At 39.4% G+C, this 20277-nt stretch overlaps 1 long non-coding RNA gene across 1 annotated transcript in view; it reads right to left on the reverse strand.

The window, feature by feature from the left end:
- The window catches only part of LOC308612228, a 33817-nt gene extending 18180 nt beyond the window's left edge, over positions 1-15637 (reverse strand). The window contains exons 1-2 of the long non-coding RNA XR_014015087.1: positions 15556-15637; positions 14333-14414 (exon numbers count right to left, since the gene is read on the reverse strand). This is a non-coding gene — a long non-coding RNA (uncharacterized lncRNA). The remainder of the gene's footprint in view (positions 1-14332; positions 14415-15555) is intronic.
- Positions 15638-20277: the final 4640 nt, after the last annotated feature.

The following is a 20277-nucleotide window of genomic DNA, read 5'->3' on the forward strand; positions in this document are numbered from 1 at the left end:
ACAATAAGTAAATAAATATGTAAATAATTATGTAATAAGACGATGGGGAGTGATGAGTATTTCGAAGGAAAAAAGAAAAGTGTATCAGCAAAAGGGGATAGAAAACCAGCAAGTGAGAGGCTCTGTTAGGTAAGATAGTCAGGAAGATCTCTCTGAAGTGAAGACCCTTAAATAGTGATAGGAATGAAAATCTCTTGGGGAAAAGCATTAAGCGGAGAGAAGAGAAAGTACAGAAGCCCTGAGGTATTATCACACTTAAAGTTTGGAGAAATACAAAGGAAGTCAGCCCAAATGGAATGTGTTGGCCCAATGAGAGGGTCAGAGTCGACAGGAGGCTAAGTTGTACTGGTCTGGAGCTGAGGACACATACTTGGGACTTTGTATTTCTTGGTCTGTTTGAAGTCTTTGGAAGTCTGAGGGCATTGTTCTCCTAACCTAGACATTGAGTGCTTTGGGGCTGGTTACAGAGACTGAGACAAGAGGTGATGTTGGGAAAGCCAGCAGGCAACTATTATAATGATCGAGGCTGAGCAGAAAAAAGTGGTGAGATTGAAAATTAGAAGCAACAGGATTTATTTGTGGGTTAACTATGAGATGCAAGAAAAAGAAAGATTAAGGAACTTCAAGATTTTGATCCTGGGCAATTCATGCCATTGACTATGTTAAAAGATATTTTTCAAAAAGTTAAAAACCTACAAATATCGTGGGTGAGAAAATCAGGAGACAGGTAACACTGGTTTGAAGGAGAATGAAAGAGCCGGGAGTTATATAGGCTCAGAGAAGGAAGGTTCACTAGGTTAGATACTAAACTTGTTCATGACCTCAAGTTCAATAAAATCGTAACTACTTGCATCTTGATAAAACAAAAATCTTCAAGTTAACAGGTACTTACATAGAATGTGAGCCTTTAATAAATAACAGATGTGAATCATACCAAGGGACCTCTTTGGGTGAGTCTATCCAACAATATTCCAAGGTGACATTGAAAGGACAAGTTGTCCTCCCTTTGCCTTATTATGAAGTGTCTGATATTTTATTTTTGTGGAAACTGAGATAGTAAACACTAGCAGAAGGGAAAACTGTAGAGAAGGGTCAGTCATCATTTAATTGTTGGTCCATTGTTAAACATTTGATTTATGTATAATATTTTAATATTATAAATCATAGAGTTTGTTGTCTTTTTTGTTGGGAGTGTGCCCTTAAAATGAATTCCCAATAAAGGAAGTAATTGGTCCCTAAATAATTTTGATATTTTATATTGAAAAGTATTTGCATTTACCACCAATATGTTATTCCAATTAGTTTTTTTTTTTTTAATATAGCCCGGGGAATTCACCTATTACATGTCCATGGTATGTTTTTTAGTACTACTATAATTTCTTTTTTACCTTGTTATCTTGTTTTCCAGATTTTACCTGTCTCTAAAAGCTGTTGATCTCTGTTTGTGTGTGTGTGTGTGTACCAGGGAGAGATCACTGGATTAGCAAAACTGCTTCTAATCGAAAGATTTACTTAAAACTTTTAAAGTCATTGTATTTGACCCAGAGTTGAAGGGTAGTTTTTTAAAAGGACTTATTATTGTGTCCTGTTAAAGTCACTATGAGAATTGAAAGGGCTTACAAGATACAGTTACTGCCTTGAAAAAGTTACAACTTGCTTTATCTTTATGAGTTGTGACTATGATTTCACATACGGATACGATTTGACAGAAGCATAGTACAGGACAGAAATAAAAACATCAGCTTTGGAGATAGTCTTGACATGTACTGGATGTGTATCTCAATATCTCTGATTCTTAGTTTTATTATTTATAAAATGAAGACAATTTAATCCAGATTGTAAGGGTATTATAAGAGTTAAATATACATGTACTATCCATTAATATCCTCTATCTATCTATCTATCTAACTATCTATCAATAGTCTAACTCATCACACACAATAGCACAGACCACAGCACATAATAAGCAACCAGTAAATAGAATCACTATTGTTGTTTGTATTTCCTCAAACATTTTATTCTGAATCAGGTCTCTGAAATTTTACACTTGTCCCCTGTGACTCAATTTTTCTCCACTTTCCCCACCTCCAAATCTCTCAAACCTTCCATTTATCAATACTCAGCTTAGTTATTTTCTCCATGAAATCTTCTTGGGTCCACCAAGGTGAGTCTATCATACTGTAGCCCAGCTCTGTTCTCCCAACACCCAGCACATACCTGGCTTAAAGATGGATATAAATCATTATGTCATGTGAATAACTGAAGAAGAGTCTAAGAAATAATATAGTTACCTATTTATTCAACTCTTTCACAGAATCATGATTAAGCTAAAGCAAGATGCCCAGAGGAGTGTGTCTATATAAACTTCAGGCTCTCTTTAGCACCTTCATCTCTGTAAGTAAGCACACAAAAAGCACTACATAAAGGCCTCAAAATTAGAAAATCATTAAATATTATATGCTTCTCTCCTCTTTCCCCCATGGTCAAAACACATGGTGTTAAAGTCAGCAGAGTTTATAACAGGCATTTCACATGCATAACTTCAATTAAACAGAAGAATCAAAAAGTAACAGATTCCACAGGTTTAGAGGAAGACTAACAAATATATACAAATAAAGAATTTGGAAATCATGTCATAAGAGCCAGCATGCAGGAGGCTAGATAATAGTATACACAGGCCATCTAAACCATGCTTTTTCAAACGGTGCTTGAGATTTGGACCTGTCATAGAAAACACTGCTTCTTGAGTAGTTTTCCGAATATAATCTTAATGTCATGTTCACCAGCCAATGACAAGATAGGACCACCCACAACAAAGCTCTGGAATGCTGCCAGTCCACCAGCCTTGCTGTAATACTGTCAGCAATTCCACGCTGCTGTAACACACATGTAAACATGGCCTAAAAGGCCAACAGGTGTGCCTCAAACGGGAAAAAAATAACAGACTAAATCAAGTCTGTAAAGACACACCAAAGACCTTTGACTAGCATTAGTTTAAATAATTAGTAAGCAGTAATTACTGTCTAAACAAAGAAACATTTATTTGTAAACCAAAGATATGGGGGATTTTTTGGGGGGTGGGGAATCAAAACCACCTGGAAGAAAAAGGACAAAACCACAAGAGCTATAACGCTATCGCCAGAAGGAAAAAAAACCCATCATTTTCACAGAGGAAGAATGGCCCTCTATGCAATTAATAGCTCTGGGTGACCTATCAGTAAAACTTGTACAAAGGACTTATGTACTGGATGTGTCTTGATGAGCTTGGATAATTCTAATGACAGCAGAGCACCTGCTCTAGGATGTCCAGTAAAAGTGGTTTCTTGGATTTTCTAGAGAGGAAGCTGTAAGATGTCATGATTGCACATCTGCAAAAAAATCTGTGTCCAATGAGGTACAGAACCTGGGTAGCAGAGACTTAAACATGTGAATCCAGGTGACAGTGGTAGTAGGCATGCGAGCAAACAGGCATTGCACAGAAGTTACTGGAAAGATTAACAGGAGAGCAGTCCTTATGGTGGTAAACCTGAAAAGTAAGATTGCAGGGCACACGTGAGGAGAATTAAGAAGACAACACTGAGATATTGATAGCAGAGCACACAGAAATCAAGGAATTTGTAGATATAATAGATTTTATATTTGACCTCAGGAGAAAAATGAAGTGAATACCTAGAAATATGGGCAAGAGAAGGTTGTGATAAATAGAAAACACGCATTTGGGTTCATGCAGATGGGAGAAGTCAGGTGGGCAATCCAGGGTGAATATCCAGTTCGAGGGTTTCAGTTAGTGACATCAACCAGTAATATCTCTGATTAGAAAGGATCATAGACTACATTCTTAGAATGGATCAGATAGATGCAACTGTCAAAATATGTTCATTATTGGCCTGCTGAGAGGATATAGAAAAGGATGTACTATCTACGTAAATCCTAAAAATGAGAACATCCCCCCGCCCCCGTCATAGCTGGTTTTGTTTGAAAACTGCCTATTAGTCTTTTAAATGTAATTGTACACATCCACGACCCTGGAAATTGTGCGAGTAGTTGATGGTCCTTCCCATTGTCTGGGAGGTTGGGAAAACTCTAAAAAGTTGTTCCCCAAAATATCTGGCCCCTCATAAGCTTTGACTCACCCTGAGCTTCTTTGGGTAAGGTAATTAAACAGAAGGAAATGGTACTGAAAAAGAGAAGAAGCAGCGGCGAGACCACCAGCCTGAGAACAGTAATAGGGAAGGAGCAAGAATGGAAGAAGTGAGGCCAGTAGAGAGAATATTAGTTGTCATTGGCAGCCTTTTGAGTGATGAGGAATCTGGGCCACCTAATGTCCCCGTCACTATCACATGTCATTGAAGTATTAAAGTTAGTGGCAGGGAAAGCACAGGGTAAAAATGGAAGCCAATTCTATTCCACTTAAATGGTGAGCATTTCTAGCTGACTCCAGCCGTACCTGTGTCTGGTTTATCAGAAGACTTCTAAAGAGCGGTACAGCATACAGCTTTTAAAAGGCATTTGCAGATTTGTGACCACCTAGAGGGGTAGGATAGGGAGGGTGGGAAGGAGACTCAAGAGGGATGGGATATGAGGATATATGTATTTGTATAGCTGATTCACTTTGTTATACAGCAGAAGCTAACACAACAATGTAAAGCAATTATACTCCAATAAGATGTTAAAAAAAAAAGGTATCTGCAGAGTCAGAGCCTATCAGAAAAGTTTTAGGGTACAAACAAAGCCTCAGAATAATGCATCTACTAAATAATTTAGTTGAAGAATAGAAGAGAAGGTTTAACAGGTGAATTTTTTTAAAAAAGAATATTTAAGCACACAGGTAAACCAAAAACAGAAACTTACCACTATAAAGGGAACATATTTTTAATGTTAAGAATATTCCATTCTAGGACTTCCCTGGTGGTCCAGCAGTTAAGACTCCATGCTCCCATGCCAGGGACCCGGGTTCAATCCCTACTTGGGGAGCTGGGTCCTGCATGCATGCTGCAACTAAAACGATTCTGCATGCTGCAACTAAGATCCTGCATGCCACAACTAAGAGCCTGCATGCTGAAACTAAAAGATCCCTCATGCTGCAACTAAAGATCCTGCACACAGCAATGATAATCATGTGTGCCACAACTAAGACACAGTGCAGCCAAATAAATAAACAAATAATTTTAAAAAAGAATATTCCACGGGGAGACCTTCAAGATGGTGGAGCAGTAAGACATGGAGATCACCTTCCTCCCCACAAATACATCAAAAATACATCTACATGTGGAACAACTCCTACAGAACACCTACTGAACACTAGCAGAGGACCTCAAACTTCCCAAAAGGCAAGAACATCCCCACATACATGGGTAGGGCAAAAGTACAAAGAAAAAACAGAGACAAAATAATTGGGACAGGACCTGCTGCTCTGGAAGGGAGCTGTGAAGGAAGAAGAGTTTCCACACAGTAGGAAGCCCCTTCACTGGCGGAGACAGGGGGTGCATGGTGGGGGAGCTTTGGAGCCATGGAGGAGAGTGCAGCAACAGGGGTGCAGAGGGCAAGGTGGAGAGATTCCCACACAGAGGATTGGGTCGACCAGCACTAACAAGCTGGATAGGCTTGTCTGCTCACCTACCGGGACAGGTTGGGGCTGGGAGCTGAGGCTTGGGCTTTGGAGGTCGGATCCCAGGGAGACGAATGGAGTTGGCTGCATGAACACAGCCTGAAGTGGGCTAGTGCACCACATCTAGCTGGGAGGGAGTCCAGGAAAATGTCTGGACCTGCCTAAAAGACAAGAGACCATTGTTTCAGGGCATGTGAGGAGAGGGGATTCAAAGCACAGCCTCAACAAGTTTCAGAAACCAGTGTGAGCCACGGCTATCAGCTCAGACTCCAAGGATGGGCATGAAATGCTAATGTTGCTGCTGTAGCCACCAAGAACCCTGTGTGCAAGCACAGGTCACTATCCACACCCAATCCCCTCCAGAGCCTGTGCAGGACACCACTGCCAAGGGACCGTGATCAAGGGAAAACTTCCCTGGGAGAACACATGGCATACCCCCGGTTGTTGCAACACCACACCAGCTTCTGCCACCACAGGCTCACCCCACATTCAAATTATAACTACCGTACCCCTCCCTCCTCCCCTTGACCTGAATGAGCAAGATCCCCTTAATCAGCCGCTGCTTTTACTCCGTCCTGTCTGAGCGGGAAACAGATACCCCCAGGCAACCTACACGCAGAGGCGGGGCCAAATCCAGAGCTGAACCCCAGGAGCTGTGTGAATAAAGAAGAGAAAGGGAAATCTCTCCCAGCAGCCTCAGGAGTAGTGGATTAAATCTCCACAATCAACTTGATGTACCCTGCATCTGTGGAATACCTGAATAGATAATGAATCATCCAAAATTGAGGCGGTGGACTTTGGGAGCAACTGTAGACTTGGGGTTTGCTGTCTGTGACTGATTTGTTTCTGATTTTTATGTTTATCTTAGTGTAGTGTTTTGTGCTTCTTATCATTGGTGGATTTGTTTATTGGTTTCATTGCTCTCTTTTTTATTATTATTATTAGTCTTTTACTTAATAATTTCTTTTTCTGTTTTTCTTTATTATGTTTTATTTTTCTTTCTTTTTTTTTCTCCCATTTCTTCTGAGCTGTGTGGCTGACAGGGTCTTGGTGCTCCAGCCTGGTTTCAGGCCTGAACCTCTGAGGTGGGAGACCAGAGGTCAGGAATTTGGGCCACCAGAAATCTCCCAGTCTCATGTAATATCAATCAATGAGAGCACTCCCAGAGATCTCCTTCTCAATGCTAAGACCCACCTCCACCCAAAAGCCAGCAAACTCCAGTGCTGGATGTCCCATGCTAAAAAACTCACAAGACAGGAACACAACACAACCCATTAGCAGAGAGGCTTCCTAAAATCATACTAAGTTTACAGACACCCCAAAACACAATACCAGACATGGCCCTGCCCACCAGAAGGACAAGATCCAGCCTCACCCATAAGAACACAAGCACCAGACATCTCCAACAGGAAGCCTACACAAGCCACTGAACCAACCTCACCCACTGGGGGCATACACCAAAAACAATGGGAACTATGAACCTGCAGCCTGTGAAAAGGAGACCCCAAACACAGTAAGTTAAACAAAATGAGAAGACAGGGAATTATGCGGCAGATGAAGGAGCAAGATAAAAACTCACCAGACCAAACAAATGAAGAGGACACAGGCAGTCTAATTGAAAAATAATTCAGTGTAATGATAGTAAAGATGATCCAAAACCTTGGAAAAAGAATGGAGAAAATAAAAGAAACATTTAACAAGGACCTAGAACAACTAAGAAACAAGCAAACAATGATGAACAACAGAATAAATGAAATTTAAAATTCTCTAGAAGGAATCAATAGCAGAATAACTGAGGCAGAAGAATGGATAAGTTACTTGGAAAAGAAAAGTGGAAATGTCTACCACTAAGCAGAATAAAGAAACAAGAATAAAAATAATTGAGACAGTCTCAGAGACATCTGGGACAACATTAAACACACTACATTCGAATTACAGGTGCTCCAGAAGAAGAACAGAAAAAGACATAGTCTCAGAAAATATATGAGGAGATTATAGTTGAAAACTTACCTAACATAGGAAAGGAAGAATTGTCAATCAAGTCCAGGAAGTGCAGAAAGACCCATACAGGATAAATACAAGGAGAAACACACTAAGACACATTAACCAAACTATCAACAATTAAATACAAAGAAAAAATATTAAAAGCAGCAAGGGAAAAGCAACAAATGACATACAAGGGAATCCCCATAAGGGTAAAAGCTGATCTTTCAGCAGAACTGCTGCAAGCCAGAAGGGAGTGACAGGACATATTTAAAGTGATGAAAGGGAAAAACCTACAACCAAGATTACTCCATCCAGCAAGGATTTCATTCAGATTTGACAGAGAAATTAAAACCTTTACAGACAAGCAAAAGTTAAGACAATTCAGCCACCAAACCAGCTTTACAACAAATGCTAAAGGAACTTTTCTAGGCAGGAAACACAAGAGTAGGAAAAGACCTACAAAAACAAATCCAAAACAATTAAGAAAACAGTAATAGGAATATACATATCAATAATAACCTTAAATGTAAATGGATTAAATGCTCCAACCAAAAGACATAGACTGGCTGAATGGATACAAAAGCAAGACCCATATATATTCTGTCTACAAAAGACCCATTTCAGGCCTAGGGACACATACAGACTGAAAGTGAGGGGATGGAAAAAGATATTCCATGCAAATGGAATACAAAGAAAGCTGGAGTAGCAATTCTCATATCAGACAAAATAGACTTTAAAATAAAGAGTATTACAAGAGAAAAAGAAGGACACTACATAATGACCAAGGGATAAATCCAAGAAGAAGATATAACAACTGTAAATATTTATGCACCCAACATAGGAGCACCTGAATACATAAGGCAAATGCTAACAGCCATAAAAGGAGAAATCGACAGTAACACAATCATAGTAGGGAACTTTAACACCCCACTTTCACCAATGGACAGACCATCCAAAATGAAAATAAATAAGGAAACACAAGCTTTAAATGACACATTAAACAAGATGGACTTAATTGATAATTATAGGACATTCCTTCCAAAACCAACAAAATACACTTTCTTCTCAAGTGCTCATGGAACATTCTCCAAGATAGATCATATCATCGGTCACAAAAGAAGCCTTGGTAAATTTAAGAAAATGAAATCGTATCAAATACCTTTTTCAACAGCAGCACTATGAGACTAGATATCAATTACAAGAATAAAACTGTAAAAAATACAAGCACATGGAGGCTAAACAATATGCTACTAAATAACCAAGAGATCACTGAAGAAATCAAGGAGGAAACCAAAAAATACCTAGAAAAAAATGGCAATGAATACATGACGACCCAAAACCTATGGGAGGCAGCAAAAGCAGTTCTAAGAGGGAATTTTATAGCAATAAAATCCCACGTAAAGAAACAAGAAAAATCTCAAATAATCAACCTACACTTACAACTAAAGCAATTAGAGAAAGGACAAAAACCCAATAATAGCAGAAGGACAGAAATCATAAAAATCAGATCAGAAATAAATGAAAAAGAAATGAATGAAACAATAGCAAAGATCAATAAAACTAAAACTGGTTCTTTGGGGAAATAATCAAAATTAACAAACCATTAGCCAGGTTCATCAAGAAAAAGAGGGGGAAGACTCGAATCAACAGAATTAGAAATGAAGAAGTTACAACTGACACTGCACAAATACAAAGGATCATGAGAGATTACTACAAGTAAATATGCCAATAAAATGGACAACCTGGAAGAAATGGACAAATTCTTAGAAAAGCACAACTTTCTGAGACTGAACAGGAAGAAATAGAAAATATAAACAGGCCAAGCCCAAACACTGAACTTGAAAATGTGTCTTCCAATAGACAAAAGCCCAGGATCAGATGGATTCACAGGAAAATTCTATCAAACATTTAGAGAAGAGCTAACAAACAGTTATCCTTCTCAAACTCTTCCAAAATATAGCAGAGAGAGGAACACTCCCAAACTCATTCTACGAGGCCACCATCACCCTGATATCAAAACCAGACAAAGATGTCACAAAAAAAGAAAATTACAGGCCAATATCACTTATGAACATACATGCAAAAATCCTCAACAAAATACTAGCAAACAGAACCCAACAGCACATTAAAAGGATCATACACCATGATCAAGTGGGGTTTACTCCAGGAGTGCAAAGATTCTTCTATATATGCAAATCAAACAATGTGATACACCATATTAACAAACTGAAGCATAAAAGCCATATGATAATTTTAATAGATGTAGAAAAATCTTTTGACAAAATTCAACACCCATTTATGATAAAAACTCTCCAGAAAGTAGGCATAGGGGGAACCTACCTCAACATAATAAAGGCCATATATGACAAACTCAAAGCCAACATCATTCTCAATGGTGAAAAACTAAAACCATTTCCATTAAGACCAGGAACAAGACAAGGTTGCCCACTCTCACCACTATTATTCAACACAATTTTGCAAGGTTTAGCCACAGCAATCAGAAGTAAAAGAAATAAAAGGAATCCAAATTGGAAAAGAGGTAAAACTGTCACTGTTTGCAGATGACATGATATTGTACTAAAGAATCCTAAAGATGACACCAGAAAACTACAAGAGCTAATCAATGAATTTGGTAGAGTAGTGGGATACAAAATTAATGCACAGAAATCTCTTGCATTCCTATACACTAATGATGAAAAATCTGAAAGAGAAATTAAGGAAACACTCTTATTTACCACTGCAACAAAAACAACAAAAAAATAAAATACCTAGGAATAAACCTACCTAAGGAGACAAAAGACTTGTATGCAGAAAACTATAAGACACTGATGAAAGAAATTAAAGACGATAGAAACAGATGGAGAGATATACCATGTTTTTGGACTAGAAGAATCAACATTGTGAAAATGACTCTACTACCCAAAGCAATCTACAGATTCAATGCAATCTCTATCAAACTAGCACTGGCATTTTTCACAGAACTAGAACAAAAAAATTCACAATACGTATGGAAACACAAAAGACCCCGAATAGCCAAAGCCATCTTGAGAACGAAAAACAGAGCTGGAGGAATCAGAATCCCTGACTTCAGACTATACTACAAAGCTACAGTAATCAAGACAGTATGGTACTGGCACAAAAACAGAAAGATAGATCAATGGAACAGGATAGAAAGCTCAGAGATAAACCCATGCACATATGGTCACCCTCCCTTTGATAAAGGAGGCAAGAATATACAATGGAGAAAAGACAGCCTCTTCAATAAGTGGTGTTGGGAAAACTGGACAGCTACATGTAGAAGAATGAAATTAGAACAGTCCCTAACACCATACACAAAAATAAACTCAAAATTAAAGACCTAAATGTAAAGCCAGACACTATAAAACTCTTAGAGGAAAACATAGGCAGAACACTCTATGACATAAATCACAGCAAGATTCTTTTTGACCCACATCCTAGAGAAATGGAAATAAAAACAAAAATAAACACATGGGACCAAATGAAACTTAAAAGCTTTTGCACAGCAAAGGAAACCATAAATAAGACTAAAGGACAACCCTCAGAATGGGAGAAAATATTTGCAAATGAAGCAACTGAGAAAGGATTAATCTCCAAAATATACAAGCAGCTCATGCAGCTCAATATCAAAAAACAAACAAACAAACAAACAAACAACCCAATCCAAAAGTGGGCAGAAGACCTAAATAGACATTTCTCCAAAGAAGATATACAGATTGCCAACAAACACATGAAAGGATTCTCAATGTCACTAATCATTAGAGAAATGCAAATCAAAACTACAATGAGGTGTCACCTCGCAGCACTCAGAATGGCCATCATCAAAAAATCTAGAAACAATAAATGCTGGAGAGGGTGTGGAGAAAGGGAACACTTTTGCACTGCTGGTGGGAATGTAAATTGATACAGCCACTATGGAGAGCAGTATGGAGGTTCCTTAGAAAACTAAAAACAGAACTACCATACGACTCAGCAATCCCACTCCTGGGCATATACCTTGATAAACCATAATTCAAAAAGTGTCATGTACCACAACGTTCATTGCAGCACTTGTTACAATAGCCAGGATGTGGATTCAACCTAAGTGTCCATTGACAGATGAATGGATAAAAAAGATGTGGCACATATATACAATGGAATATTACTCAGCCGTAAAAAGAAACAAAACTGAGTTATTTGTAGTGAGGTGGATGGACCTAGAGTCTGTTATACAGAGTGAAGTAAGCCAGAAAGAGAAAAACAAATACCGTATGCTAACACATATATATGGAATCTAAAAAAAAAAAAAAAAAAAAAAAAAAATCTGAAAAACCTAGGAGTAGAACAGGAATAAAGACACAGATGTAGAGAATGGATTTGAGGTCACGGGGAGGGGCAAGGGTAAGCTGGGACAAAGTGAGAGAGCGGCATGGACATATATACACTACGAAATGTAAAATAGATAGCTAGTGGGAAGCAGCCGCATAGCACAGGGAGATCAGCTCAGTGCTTTGTGACCACCTAGAGGGGTGGGGTAGGGTGGGTGGGAGGGAGATTCAAGAAGGAAGAGATATGGGGATATATGTATACATATAGCTGATCCACTTTGTCATACAGCAAAAACTAAGACAACAATGTAAAGCAATTATACTCTAAAAAAGATGGTAAAAAAAAAGAACATAAAATAAATGACAGTGCTCAATTTTACTGGTTAAAAAAAATAAAAAAGAACGTTCTATTCCGATTCCCTCATAGTATAGTCAAATTGTCTAAATTTTCAGAAATGGAAGGCATTCGATCCTGGAGGTGTGTGGGGAAGGACTCATGGTACTAATGGAACCACCTGCCTCTGAGCAGCTGCTACTGATCCTGTCTTGGCTGAGTTCATGATGTTTTAAGACATTCAGGAATTTATTTCTGCTGAAAACGTCCTGAAACACTCATGTCTTTCAGATATTTTGGGGAGAAATCTCCTGTCCTGACACTCAGGATTGGGGATTGTCTAGTTGGAAAGTATGGCATTTCTTTTAAAAGTTGAAAATAAAAGGCACTTACAGTGGGTGCTGCTTTATTTAAAGCAAATCAGGGTGTTTGAAAACTGCTGAGTTAAAGAAAACGTGATTCTAGTATGCCTTTGCTGTCTTTGGTCCTTTTTTTGTGGGGAATTCAGAACAAATCACAAAGTTGTGAATATGCTCCACTCACATTCTTGAGTTTTAATTCATTAAGAACTAACTCTTCATACATTTTTACATTGACACATCACTTGATTGATATACATCATGTACCTTTAGTTCTTAAATATCGTTTCTTCCTTAAGTTGTGGCAGAAAAGCTTTAAAAATATATTTTATAAATTCACTTATTAACAAATCAAATTCGGCGGTTCATCCAAAGAAGTTATATTTGAACACTGTAAATAACTGGCTTCAAACACAAAACAAGGACAATGACCATGATACCTGTTTCCTTCTGTGCACAGATATCACCACATAAAAGTGGGGCAAGGTTACTTTGCATTTGTAGCCATCCAATTTTTACAGGCTTATACTAGGATTAAAAATCAAGAAGATCCACCTTTGTAATCTACCAATGAAACATTTAAGGTACAAATTAGAACTTTGTACCTACAAGGCATTATTTTTACTACAAAGATTTCTAATTATTGGGTTACACACATGGGTGCTTGTGACACACATGACCAGTGCACATTTACAAGCTCCCTGCTTCTGAAATTTTGGAATTCTGAGAGCCCTTGGTTTGAAAGACTCCCAGTGAGTTACAGCAATGCCATTGGCAGAGCGACCTTTTCCCATCCCACTCTCACCAACGCAGCGTCCAAGAGAATGCTTCTGAGTTTCACTGCCTCATCAACTCATTTCCTCTGCCATTCCCAAATGCAGCGCTTGGAGCTGGAGTTCTCTTAAACACCTCAACAATCCCAATGCCAAAGGTCATTGGACTGGTCCAGAGTTAAAGTTTCAAAGCATCTTAGCATAAGCAAACCTCCTGACTTTCCCCTCTTCCAAGGTAGCTGCAGTGCTAACTGTAGGTGAAGTGTGTATGCTTCTCTTTTTGGAAGACTGCTGGACAGATTCCCAGGGCCTCTGACAATCACACACAAACAACAGGCGGACTCAGCCAAGAGGCAGTTTGCCTTTTATGTTCTAGGGTGCTAGGTTAAACCCTAACCCCCTGGAGATTTGCATACACTCTCATCCAGGTTCCTTGGAATCATTAGTGATTGGCTAAATTCACAGCTTTGATGTGATGTGGTTAATCAACAAAGTGTTTGAACGCTTATCAAAACCTTATCTAAACCTACATATCTAGACTTAAGAATTTAGTACTCGTAGTGTCCCCTGGGATTGGAGACTGACAAAACAGACTTTTATAGTGTGTCAGGGCCTTGAGTGCTGACAGATATGAGAAAAACCCCTGGCAAGAGAAGAAAAAAAGTCAAATATTTTCACACTTAAATAATGTATTTCTTTGTAGAAATTGGTTTGGATATTTAAAATCAGTGATTATTTTTTAAGTTCTAATTTGCCCATCTTTAACAGACACTTGCCTATAACCACAATTACTATTCCTTTTAGTGGTCTTAGATCAAAGATAACCAAATAAAGAATTCTGTTTTTGCATCAAAATCTGTTCTTCATTAGGCATACAGGACCGGTTCTAATATCATTCTCGGCACCCTTCAGCAAAGATCCCAAGCAGGGTAAAAATTTCCACTTACCTCACGTATGCACTGCTCAACCCATGACATCTAAAATAAAAGTCCTCCCCTCTTGAAGTAGAACATATAAAACAGCATCTCACTGGATGGGGTAAGAGTGTGAAAATAGTGTTTTTAGAGTTTAGGAAGGGAGGTCAATTGACTTTTTTTTCCCTTAAGAATAGTATAATGAACTCAAATTAGTATCACTCAGCGTCAACTATTAACCCATGGCCAGTCTTCTTTCATGTACAACCACATCTTACCTCCCCAGGTTTGTTTGTTCTTTTACCTTTTTACCCTCTTCACCTGTTTCTCTCACCCCCTACCCCCTGCTTCTGGCAACCACCAATCTGTTCTCTTTCTGTATCTATGGGTTTGTTTGTTTTAAATTCCACATAGAAGAGAGATCACACAGTATTTGTCTTTCTCTAACTTATTTAAAGCCCTTGAGGTTCATCGATGTTGTTGCAAATGGTAATATTTACTTTTTAATAAGATAAATAATATTTATTTATTAATAATCCATTGTATATGTGCATAATGCATAATATTCCATTGTATATGTTCATATATGTATTTACATATAGGTATGTGTATATATATATATATAATTATGGTATATATATCATAATTTAAAAAACAAATCCATTCATCCATCAATGGACACTTAGGTTGCTTCTGCAGTTTGGCTATTGTAAATAATTCTGCAAAGAGCATAGGGGTGCCTGTATCTTTTCGAGCTAATGTTTTTGTTTTCTTTGGATAAATACCCAGGAGTGGAATTACTGGATTGTATGGTAGTTCTATTTTTAGTTTTTTTTGAGGAATTTCCATACTGTTCTCCATAGTGGCTGCACCAGTTTACATTCCCACCAACAGTGCACGAGGGCTCCCTTTTCTCCACTTCCTTGCGAACACTTGTTATTTGCTGTCTTTTTGATAATACCCATTCTAATAAGTGTGAGGTGATATCTCATCATGTTTTTTTGCATTTCCCTCACGATTAGTAACATAGAGCATCTTTTCATGTACCTGTTGTCCATCAATTGACACTTACAAAAATAATTTCTTTATAAAAATCAGTGTATGTCATTCCAAAACTTCCTGCTCATTTCTTTATGCTAAAGATATAAAAATTTGTCTCCTTCTGACTATAAATGAAGATAGTATCTTAGTTTGAACTACTGTAACAAAATACCATAGACTGAGTTGCTTATAAATGACAAAATATTATTTCTCACAGTTTTGGAGGCTCGAAGCCTGAGATCAGTCTGTCCACATGGCTGAGTTCTGGTGAGAGCCCACTTCCGTGTTGCATACTGATGATTTCGTGTTCTGTCTTCCCATGTTAGGGAGCAGAGGCAGGAAGCAAGCTCATCTAATGACTCATGTAATGGCACAAATCCCATTCATGAGGGCTCCACCCTCACAACCTCATCCTAATTCTAATTACTCCCCAAAGGCCCCACCTCCTAATACTACCACATTGGAGGGCAGGGTTTCAACATGTAAGTTCTGGGGGAACAAAAACTTTCAGTCCATAACATGGTAAGCTAAACAGTAAAATATCTCAGCGGCTCAAATATCAAGAGGTGCAAATATCTATAGTGCATGAAAAAAATTTTCTTGTAGTCACAAGGGAAACATAAGAAAATTGGCAAAAATATGGATTTGCCAAAATAAAGTAAATACATATGCACACATACAGCTGCACGTGAACACACACACACACACACACACACACAACTTCAATATTTGTCTTTCAGTTACAAAAGTAATTCGGGTGAATTTTCTACTTTATAACATAACAGTGGCAATAATAACTAATACTTATGGAGTGCTTGCTATGTGACAGATGGTGTTTGAAGAACTGTACATAATATTGTTATCATCTCTATTTTTCCTATGAGGAAACTGAGCTAATAAAAATGGTGGCACAAAGAAACCAACCCAGGAATTATGGCTCCAGCTTTTTGCCACCATGCAGTCTGCCTCTGCTCAGTTTCAGAACCTTATTTTAATTTATTTTATTTTATTTTATTTAACTTGAAGTGTAATTGATTTACACTGTTGTGTTCATTTCTGCTGCACAGCAAAGTGATTCAGTTATATATATATTCTTTTTCATATTCCTTTCTATTATGGTTTATCACAGGATACTGAATATAGTTCCCTGTGCTCTACAGTAGGGCCTTGGTGTTCATCCATCCTATATAGACTAGTTTGCATCTGCTAATCCCAAACTCCCAATCCTTCCATCCCCCACCCTTCCCTCCCCCTTGGCAACCGCAAGTCTATTCTGTATGTCTGTGAGCCTGTTTCTGTTTCATAGATATGTTCATTTGTGTCATATTTTAGATTCCACATATAAGTGATAGCATATGGTATTTATCTTTCTCTTTCTGACTTACTTCACTTAGTATGATAATCTCTAGGTTCATCCATGTTGCTGCAAATGTCATTATTTCATTCTTTTTTATGGCTGAGTAATATTCCATTGTACATATGTACCATTTCTTCTTTATCCATTCATCTTTTGATGGTTATTTAAGTTGTTTCCATGTCTTGGCTATTGTAAACAGTGCTGAAATGAATATTGGGGTGCGTGTATCTTTTCAAATTATGGTTTTGTCAGGATCATATTTTATAATCAGTGTTCATAGCATGACCACATGGCATGAAGAACATCCTGAATCGAAGGATGAGTTATATTTAATATGCCATCAGAATCATAGTTGATGTGCTTTTGGTTTTAAATTATCTCCCAGTAAACCAGATTATTATTTATATTAGAAAATTCAACATTCAACATCTGTACTGATGTTTCACTGTTTATTATCAAGTACAAAGCTCTATATGCCCATGGGAATTTAAAGATTAGCAACTGCATTAAAATGTTATCTTAGAAAAGAATGATAGGGGGATAGAGGGCAAGATGGCGGAAGAGTAAGACGCGGAGATCAGTTTCCTCCCCCCAGATACACGAGAAATACATCTACACGTGGAACAACTCCTACAGAACACCTACTGAACGCTGGCAGAAGACCTCAGACCTCCTAAAAGGCAAGAAACTCCTCACGTACCTGGGTAGGGCAAAATAAACAAGAATAAACAGAGACAAAAGGATAGGGACAGGACCTGCACCAGTGGGAGGGAGCCGTGAAGGAGGAAAGGTTTCCACACACTAGAAGCCCCTTCATGGGCGGAGACTGCAGATGGCAGAGGGGAAAGCCTCGGAGCCACGGAGGAGAGCGCAGCCACAGGGGTGCGGAGGGCAAAGTGGACAGATTCCTGTACAGAGGATCGGTGCCGACCAGCACTCACCAGCCCAAGAGGCTTGTCTGCTCACACGCAGGGGGCGGGGCGGGGCTGGTTGCTGAGGCTCGGGTTTCGGGTTTCGGTCAGAGCGCAGGGAGAGGACTGGGGTTGGCGGCGTTAACACAGCCTACAGGGGGTTAGTGTACCACGGCTAGCCGGGAGGGAGTCCGGGGAAAAGTCTGGACCTGCTGAATAGGCAAGAGATTTTTTCTTACCTCTTTGTTTCCTGGTGTGCGAGGAGAGGGGATTAAGAGCGCTGCTTAAAGGAGCTCCAGAGACGGGCACGAGCTGCGTCTAAAACCGCGGACCCCAGAGATGGGTGTGGGACGCTGGGGCTACTGTTGCCACCACCGCCAAGAGGCCTGCGTGCGAGCGCAGGTCACTGTCCTCGCCCCCTTTCCGGGGAGCCTGTGCAGCCGGCCACTGCCGGGGTCCTGGGATCCAGGGATGGCTTCCCTGGGAGAACGCACGGCGCGCCTCGGGCTGGCGCAACGTCACGCTGGCCTCTGCCGCCGCAGGCTTGCCCCGCCTCCGTGCCCCTCCCTCCCCCACCCCGGCCTGACTGAGCCAGAGTCCCTGAAGAGGCTGCTCCTTTAACCCCGTCCTGTCTGAGCGAAGAACACACGCCCTCCAGCGACCTACACGCAGAGGCGGGGCCAAATCAAAAGCTGAGACCTGGGAGCTGTGAGAACAAAGAAGAGAAAGGGAAATCTCTCCCAGCAGCCTCAGAAGCACCAGATTAAAGCTCCACAATCAACTTGATATACCCTGCATCTGTGGAATACCTGAATAGACAACGAATCATCCCAAATTGAGGAGCCGTGTGGATGAAAGGTTCTTGGTGCTGCAGCCAGGAGTCAGTGCTGTGTCTCTGAGGTGGGAGAGCCAACTTCAGGACACTGGTCCACAAGAGACCTCCCAGCTCCACATAATATCAAACGACAAAAATCTCCCAGAGATCTCCATCTCAACACCAGCACCCAGCTTCACTCAACGACCAGCAAGCTACAGTGCTGGACACCCTATGCCAAACAACTAGCAAGACAGGAACACAACCCCACCCATTAGCAGAGAGGCTGCCTAAAATCATAATAAGTCCACAAACACCCCAAAACACACCACCAGACATGGAGCTGTCCACCAGAAAGATAAGATCCAGCCTCATCCACCAGAACACAGGCACTAGTCTCTTCCACCAGGAAGCCTACACAACCCACGGAACAAAACTTAGCCACTGGGGGCAGACACCAAAAACAACGGGAACTACGAACCTGCAGCCTGCAAAAATGAGACCCCAAACACAGTAAGATAAGCAAAATGAGAAGACAGAAAACCACACAGCAGGTGAAGGAGCAAGATAAAAACCCACCAGATCTAACAAATGAAGAGGAAATAGGCAGTCTACCTGAAAAAGAATTCAGAATAATGATAGTAAAGATGATCCAAAATCTTGGAAATAGAATAGACAAAATGCAAGAAACATTTAACAAGGATCTAGAAGAACTAAGATGAATCAAGCAATGATGAGCAACACAATAAATGAAATTAAAAATACTCTAGATGGCATCAATAGCAGAAAAACTGAGGCAGAAGAATGGATAAATGACGTGAAAGATAAAATAGTGGAAATAACTGCTGCAGAGCAGAATAAAGAAAAAAGAATGAAAAGAACTGAGGACAGTTTCATAGACCTCAGGGACAACATTAAACGAACCAACATTCGAATTAGAGGGGTTCCAGGAGAAGAAGAGAAAAACAAAGGGACTGAGAAAATATTTGAAGTGATTATACTTGAACACTTCCCTAATATGGGAAAGGAAATAGTTAATCAAGTCCAGGAGGCACAGAGAGTCCCATACAGAATAAATCCAAGGAGAAATACCCCAAGACACATATTAATCAAACTGTCAAAAATTAAACACAAAGAAAACACATTAAAAGCAGCAAAGGAAAAACAACAAATAACAGACAAGGGAATCCCCATAAGGTTAGCAGCTGATCTTTCAACAGAAACTCTACAAGCCAGAAGGGAATGGCAAGACATATTTAAAGTGATGAAGGAGAAAAAGCTACAACCAAGATTACTGTACCCAGCAAGGATCTCATTCAGATTTGATGGGGAAATTAAAACCTTTACAAACAAGCAAAAGCTAAGAGAGTGAAGCACCACCAAACCAGCTTTACAACAAATGCTAAAGGAACTTCTCTAGGCAAGAAACACAACAGAAGGAAAAGACCTACAATAACGAACCTGAAACAATTAAGAAAATGGGAATAGGAACATACATGTCGATAATTACCTTAAATGTAAATGGACTAAATGCTCCCACCAGAAGACACAGAGTGGCTGAATGGATACAAAAACAAGACCCATATGTATGCCGTCTACAAGAGACCCACTTCAGACCTAGAGACACATACAGACTGAAAGTAAGGGGATGGAAAAAGATATTTCATGCAAATGGAAATCAAAAGAAAGCTGGAGTAGCAATTCTCATATCAGACAAAATAGACTTTAAAATAATGACTATTAGAAGAGACAAAGAAGGACACTACATAATGATCAAGGGATCGATCCAAGAAGAAGACTTAACAACTGTAAATATTTATGCACCCAACATAGGAGCACCTCAATTCATATGGCA

The sequence above is a fragment of the Mesoplodon bidens genome, assembly GCF_964165515.1.
Source record: "Mesoplodon bidens genome assembly, chromosome: 2".
Taxonomy (NCBI): Eukaryota; Metazoa; Chordata; class Mammalia; order Artiodactyla; family Ziphiidae; genus Mesoplodon; species Mesoplodon bidens.